The sequence below is a fragment of the Pithys albifrons genome, chromosome 5 (assembly GCF_047495875.1).
Source record: "Pithys albifrons albifrons isolate INPA30051 chromosome 5, PitAlb_v1, whole genome shotgun sequence".
NCBI lineage: Eukaryota > Metazoa > Chordata > Aves > Passeriformes > Thamnophilidae > Pithys > Pithys albifrons.
This window is the reverse complement of record NC_092462.1, coordinates 25,146,039-25,152,026: the sequence shown is the minus strand read 5'-3', so window position 1 is coordinate 25,152,026 and position 5,988 is coordinate 25,146,039.

Below are 5,988 nucleotides of genomic sequence, written 5' to 3'. Positions count from 1 at the left end.
TTGAACTGGATAAAGAGATTCCTAGTGCCTTTTTTTTTCTCTTTTTAAAGAAAAAAATTAAAGGAGATATAAAGGGGCAAACCTTGACTTGATTTAATCAGGTCTCTGTAGCTATCTCCACAGGTGGCTGTCAGTACTAAACTAGAAATACCAGTAGCAAAAACTTATTCTCAAGCTGATTTCATTGACAGTGAGAAACACCCCTCCTTTAAAATAAACCAAACTTTTAGGGCTTCAGGCTGGCAGAGAGGGGGAAGGAAAATCAGGAGTTTTTCTTTAATAGGTTACTCTGGTGTCTTCTCTCCTGTAGATCTGCTTCCTTAAACACGCTGACATGCACAGAGCAGTTTCCAGCTGAGACCAATTAAGCAGAGCATTTGCCTCCAGTATGGCTCACTGGCTCTAGCCGGGTGATGCTGATTGCAGACTGTTTGTCGGCAAAGGGCACAGCTGGAGCACGTGCAGGCTGACGACCTCTCAGCACACAGAGGTCCAGGGCCAGCATCTTCTCATGCTCCCAGGGTCTGACACTCCCTGACTTGTGATGCACGGCACATGTCTAGTCAACAATGACTCTGCAGGTGGGGGAGTATTTTCTTTTTCAGGTGCTTAGTTCAAACTCAAACACCTTGGAAATACTTAGCATACTAAACAGAAAGAACATGAATTTTCATGTAATAGCTGTTTAAGGCATCTCCATAGCTGAGTAATTGATAACCTTTTATATGGGTCTCTTTGAGAAGGCCGTGGGGATGGAATAGTACTTTCTGTAGGGAGAGGTAGCAAGGCTAGAAATAGACTGGTCTGATGCCTGCACACAACTACATGTAGCCCTCTGATGTAAGGAAGTCATTGTCTTTTCCTTATGGCAATCTGATGCATCCTAAATATTATACATAAAAATTGTATTTTTCAGTCCACTAGAGGCCCAGGGCACACACAGGATCTTCACCTCACCAAAGACCATAGAGGAATTTGAGAGCAGAAGGCCTTGAATGCAGGCAGTGAGATCAAGTATCATTGAATGGAGCAGTTGAACTGGACAGGACCCAGCCACCATACACACTGATCCTGCCTGTGGTGCAGTCATCCTAGACAGGGATTTTTGGGGACCTACCTTTCCTAGTTCTGCTGGAAAAAGTGATTTTTACAAGATGGGGATGATCCTGAGGTAGTCCCACCACAAAGATGAAGTGTGAGCAGCATTATTAGCTGATCTTTTTTTCCTGTTGTGATCCAACACATCTTACTCCAATAACATAATCTAGAATTGCAGGAGCTGAAAGAAGAGAAGCCACAGAAAACTGCAGCTCCTCCAAGCCAGGCAGAGGAAAAAACTCATTTGCTCTTTTTGTTATGTTTTCCCCTATACTCCTTTCCTGTAACTCCTCTCTTCCCTAGAGGAAGGCAGAGAAGGCAGATGCCATAGCTCCTACCAGCAGGTCCCCAGCTCAGTGATTTGCATCCTGGGAAGGTGATGGGGCTGCAGCTGCACAGAGGCCTGAGCTCCTGGAGGCTGGAGCACCTGCAAGGTACGTAGGGTGCTTGGTGTGTGGAGTGGTGCCTCAGCAAGTGTTGGGGCTGCTGCTCTTATGCTTGTGCCAATTAATTCCACAGGGAAATGGTGGCAGATAAAGCAATTGATGCTGAACTTTTTACATCCTCCATCATGGCAGCATCAAGCCAGCGCAGATTGCAAAGGTGAATGGTGAATATGTAGGTTATTTCTGCCCTGAAATGCTGGTCCTGACCAAATCTAGGAGGGACTTCAAGGGAACAGAGAGTGAGGTGTGTGCTTAATCCATCACTGGTTTGTCCTAAACTTCTTACTCTTCTGGAAAAGAGGTTAAAGTAAGCCAGGTCTTAGGCAGTTTATTCCCTAGTTATTTTCTTGGAAACAGCTGAGTTGGTTATGCTAGGAATTTGAAAGAACACTTAGCTCAAGGCAGACACTGAGCTGGAAGTAAATGCCTCACCTGGAAGCTTTTAGCCTGTAGGATTAAAGGTCTGAATAAAACTGAACTGTGCAAGGTGGGACCTTGTAAAAGGCATTTCAGCTGATGTGAACTGCAGATGTTGCCACCAGCTTTGCTAGGACTAAAGGAAGAAGCGAGAAGGGCATTAATTCTGCAGCACTGCATGGGGAGACTCAGGCTGGTTCTTCACAGCAAGGCTGGAGGCAGCAGAGGTGGGTCAGTGCTTTTTGGATGGGCATCTCCTTAGCACAAAACACCAATTGTATGATGGTGAGAAAAAGCTGGGCAAGGAAAGCAGATGGCTGTGGCAGCCACAGCCAAACAGCTCCCCATCGTTGCCAAATGGTGTCCCACAGGGCAGGCGGGAGAAATGCTGTCCTGGCACATGTGCAATGGGGGTTTTGCTACAATTTCTTTCTCTGACTCCTCTGAAAAGAGCCAGCAACCCAGCACAGCACCTTCCTGCCCTAGTGTGCTATGTACTGATGCCAATGGGGTTTTTGTTCTGATTTTCACATTTTGTAGATTTTAGGAACACAGTAGTTGTGGATTTTTAGAGGGTTAATATTTCTAACAGTTTAAGTTTAATGCCTTTCTATCACTACCCCTGTCTCAGAACAGGGAGCTCAAATTCCTTTAGTTAATTAATCTTGTTTAAACTCCTTTCCAAGGTAGAACTGAAAGATATCAGAAGGCCTACAGAATGAAACATAAACATAGGTCAGAGTGACCCAGAAGTCAAAACTGGATGAACTCCAAGAGACCTTTGTGTGCCCAAGGAAGAAGAGCTGATGAAGACAGAGGGTCTTGACGACCCCAGACCCAATTCCAGGGGTTGGTCCAGGGGTGGAACTGGGGCTGGACTGAGAAATGTGTAAAGCAATGATTGGAGGGATCTTATTATAAAAGCCATGGAAACAAGAACTGGGACACATGCATGTCATCCTGTATTCCTGTGGGCTGTAGGCTTGTGATATTAAAGGACCTTTACTTTTTATCTTACCCTACACTAACGTGCTCAGAGTCCTGTTTTTGGGGGAAGGGTCATTTCACGGCATCAGTACAGAGACACAAGTGCTAACATCCCAAATGCTAGTTCCAAGAAGCATGCTGGGAGTGATGGCAAGGCCCCATAGAGCCATGCCAGGGGTGTCATGGCCCTCTCCCCGGTCTCCGGCGATGGGGCCCGAGCCACTGCTGTGGTTTGATCCAACGCCCCATGCTGCTGTTCTGACACACTGCCGCTCCCACCGTGGTTGCTGCATTTCTCTTCTGCTTTATGTTAAAACAAGGGAGATGTTTAAATATTTATTATTGCTAGAAACTCCAGAAGCCAACATTCATTTGTATAAGCGACAGGGATTGTTTTTCCAATTGTCAGTAATAATTCATTAATTATTATTTTAAGGTTGTTGTTGTTGTTCTCCCTGCAATGTGTCACCTTGCCACTGATTTGGCAGCAATCTGCACGAGATGTGGGATGTACAGCACTGTGTTTCTTCCTCCTGTGAGTTGTTGCTGCTCCTTCAAATATCTTCCCCTTAAAAAAAAGTGGGTGTTGGAGTTCCTGGTGTCTGTTCAATCAAAGGGAGAATTTTTTACTTGCTCTTCCTCCAAGTTATTTTTATGTGTCCAAGTGTATTCTGCTGCCACTACCACACCTGTGGAATTGGGGTCTGCTCCCACTCCTCTGCAGATACAGGAGACAAAACTCATGTTACTTTCAGCACCCAGGAATGCTGCATTTGGCTGTTGCTGCTGGATGAGCATTTCTGCTCACTGCAGTGGGTGCACCGAGCTGTGCCAAGCCTCAATGGTTCTTAAGGCTCTAAGCATCGAAGTGGGACAGCCATGCAAAAGCAATCTTGGCGGCTGTGGCAGGTTGGCATTTTTCTTAGGTTACTCTAAATGCAGAGTGTTGCTTGCTTTCCCCTACTGCTGCCTGCGATGAGTGGGGAGGCAGCTGAGCAGCAGCAGATTCATCTGCAGGGAAATGGGAATGGGAAACTTCCACTGGCAAATGTTTTTTGTTTGCTGGTTTGGGGTTTATTTCCAATGCTTTTCGCTTGAACACTGTTGTTACCACTTGTGCTTTTGCCACTTTTGCAGGAGACTCTCTTGGGGAGCAAAGCCATTCCCCATCTGACCCTACCAGGGACTTGCTTTTGCCTAGTGCCACCACTGTTGTATTCCCATAGATCATGGCTGAACTGGGTACAGAGCTGCCCATGGCTGTGAAAATGAATGGCAGGCCGCCTAAGGCTGTATCCTAACTAGACTCCGCAAAACCTCTGCTGGGAACTGGGGAGAAGTCAGGGGAAAAGCCGTCAAGGTTGGTAATCCTGCTTTCTTTTGCCTGTGGTAACACAGGAGGTGAGCATCCTTCATGCAGCCTATGGGGCTGAAAGGAGAAACTGCTCCTCTGGCCTGAAACGTGCCAATGTGGACTGCCTTACAGGGTCACCAAATGCAGCTGTCTGACTTCTGGCTTGCTTGGGAAGAGCAGCAGCTCCCATGCTGGGAGGTACAGCCTGTCCTGGTCTGTATAGATGGAGCTTCTCTGCTCCTGGAGCTTGGGGACACCCCCAGGCAGAGAAGCAGGGACAGAAGGAGATACTTGTATGGGCACATGCTGATGCACACAATCACAGGTGCCTGTATCCCAGGTTGCCTGAGCATACAAGGCACAGCCCAAAGATCATCTCTGCTGTTGGACCCATCAGTGCCACCATGTCCCAGAGTATTTGCATTTGCCTGTCATCTCTGTGGACATGTGAGTGTTAACAGGCAGTGCTGGGGTGGAGATTAGACTTGTTATTCTGACTGTATTTTTCACTTTTAAAAAGATATGCTGTGCAATTTGGCTCTGTTCCCACTCTTTCACTTCCCTCCTTCCTCTTCCCTTCCTGCCTTTGCCACTGAATGGCTCCATAACCCTCATTTCCTTAGAGGGAGAAAAAGAGGAAAGACCAAGAAAAAGTTAGAGATTAGTGCAGCTAAACAATTCCATCAAGTCTGACCTCGCTTTCCCTGTAAACCCATGCACTGTATTGTAGCAACGCAGAGAGCCCCAGCCCCCTGCCCAGGTATTTCGGCTGGGACACCCAGCTCGCTGCTGGAGCTGCTGGGACTGCACTGGAGTAAACTCAAGCGTGGCGGCACCTGTGCTCATTCTTTCTGGGGAAGGTGGAAGATGTAAAATTTTGTATCCTTTCCACGGGACGGAGTTTTCCCTTTGCCACAGTAATAGCTCTTGGGAGATGCTGCCAGTGAGGCTGGGCAAGCTGCGGAAGCGGGGCTGAGCTGCGAGGCTCAGCGGTATTCGCCGACTGGATAATATATGGCCAAGGTTCAGCCTGAATGGCCGGCTCTCGTTGTGTGGTCAGCGGAGTGATTTGCCGAGAAGGGCTGAGATGAATTGCTTTGCCTCCCGAGAGGCCCAGGAGCGGGGGGAGCCGACCCCCCGCCCAGCGCTGCCCGCGGTCCTGCCGCCCCTCACCCTGGAGCGTTCTACCCCGGGGGAGAAGCTGCTCCCAGGAGGTTTTAAATGGGGAACCGAGGTTTGGTCAGGGTTGTGAGTGCTGCCAGGACATTAATCATAGCTGTGGCAGGGACAGAGAGCTTTTGGTAAGAATGCTTTAGTCAGAGGAGGGCTGAAACACTGCTTAAAACACACACGCCTACAAATAAAGGCACTGCAGCTTTCGGGAGGTTAGCCAGGTACTAAAAAACCCCTGCGGTGCAGCCCTAACCAAATGCATGCAAGCATCACTTGCTGTGCTGGGAAATGTGCTCTCAGTTTGTTCCCCCAGCCCCTCATCGGAGGAAGTTGGCACCAGTGCGAGGAGAGCAAACAGGAGAGGAAAAAAAGCCCAAGTGCTGCCGGGGCTCATACAGAGAAGGTGAACATGAGGTGCTGGAGGCGTGGCTGTGACCCTACGGATGTACTTGGACTCCTGACCCTGCCCGTGGGCCCAGCTGGGCTCTTCTCCATTACTGCAACAGAGCATCT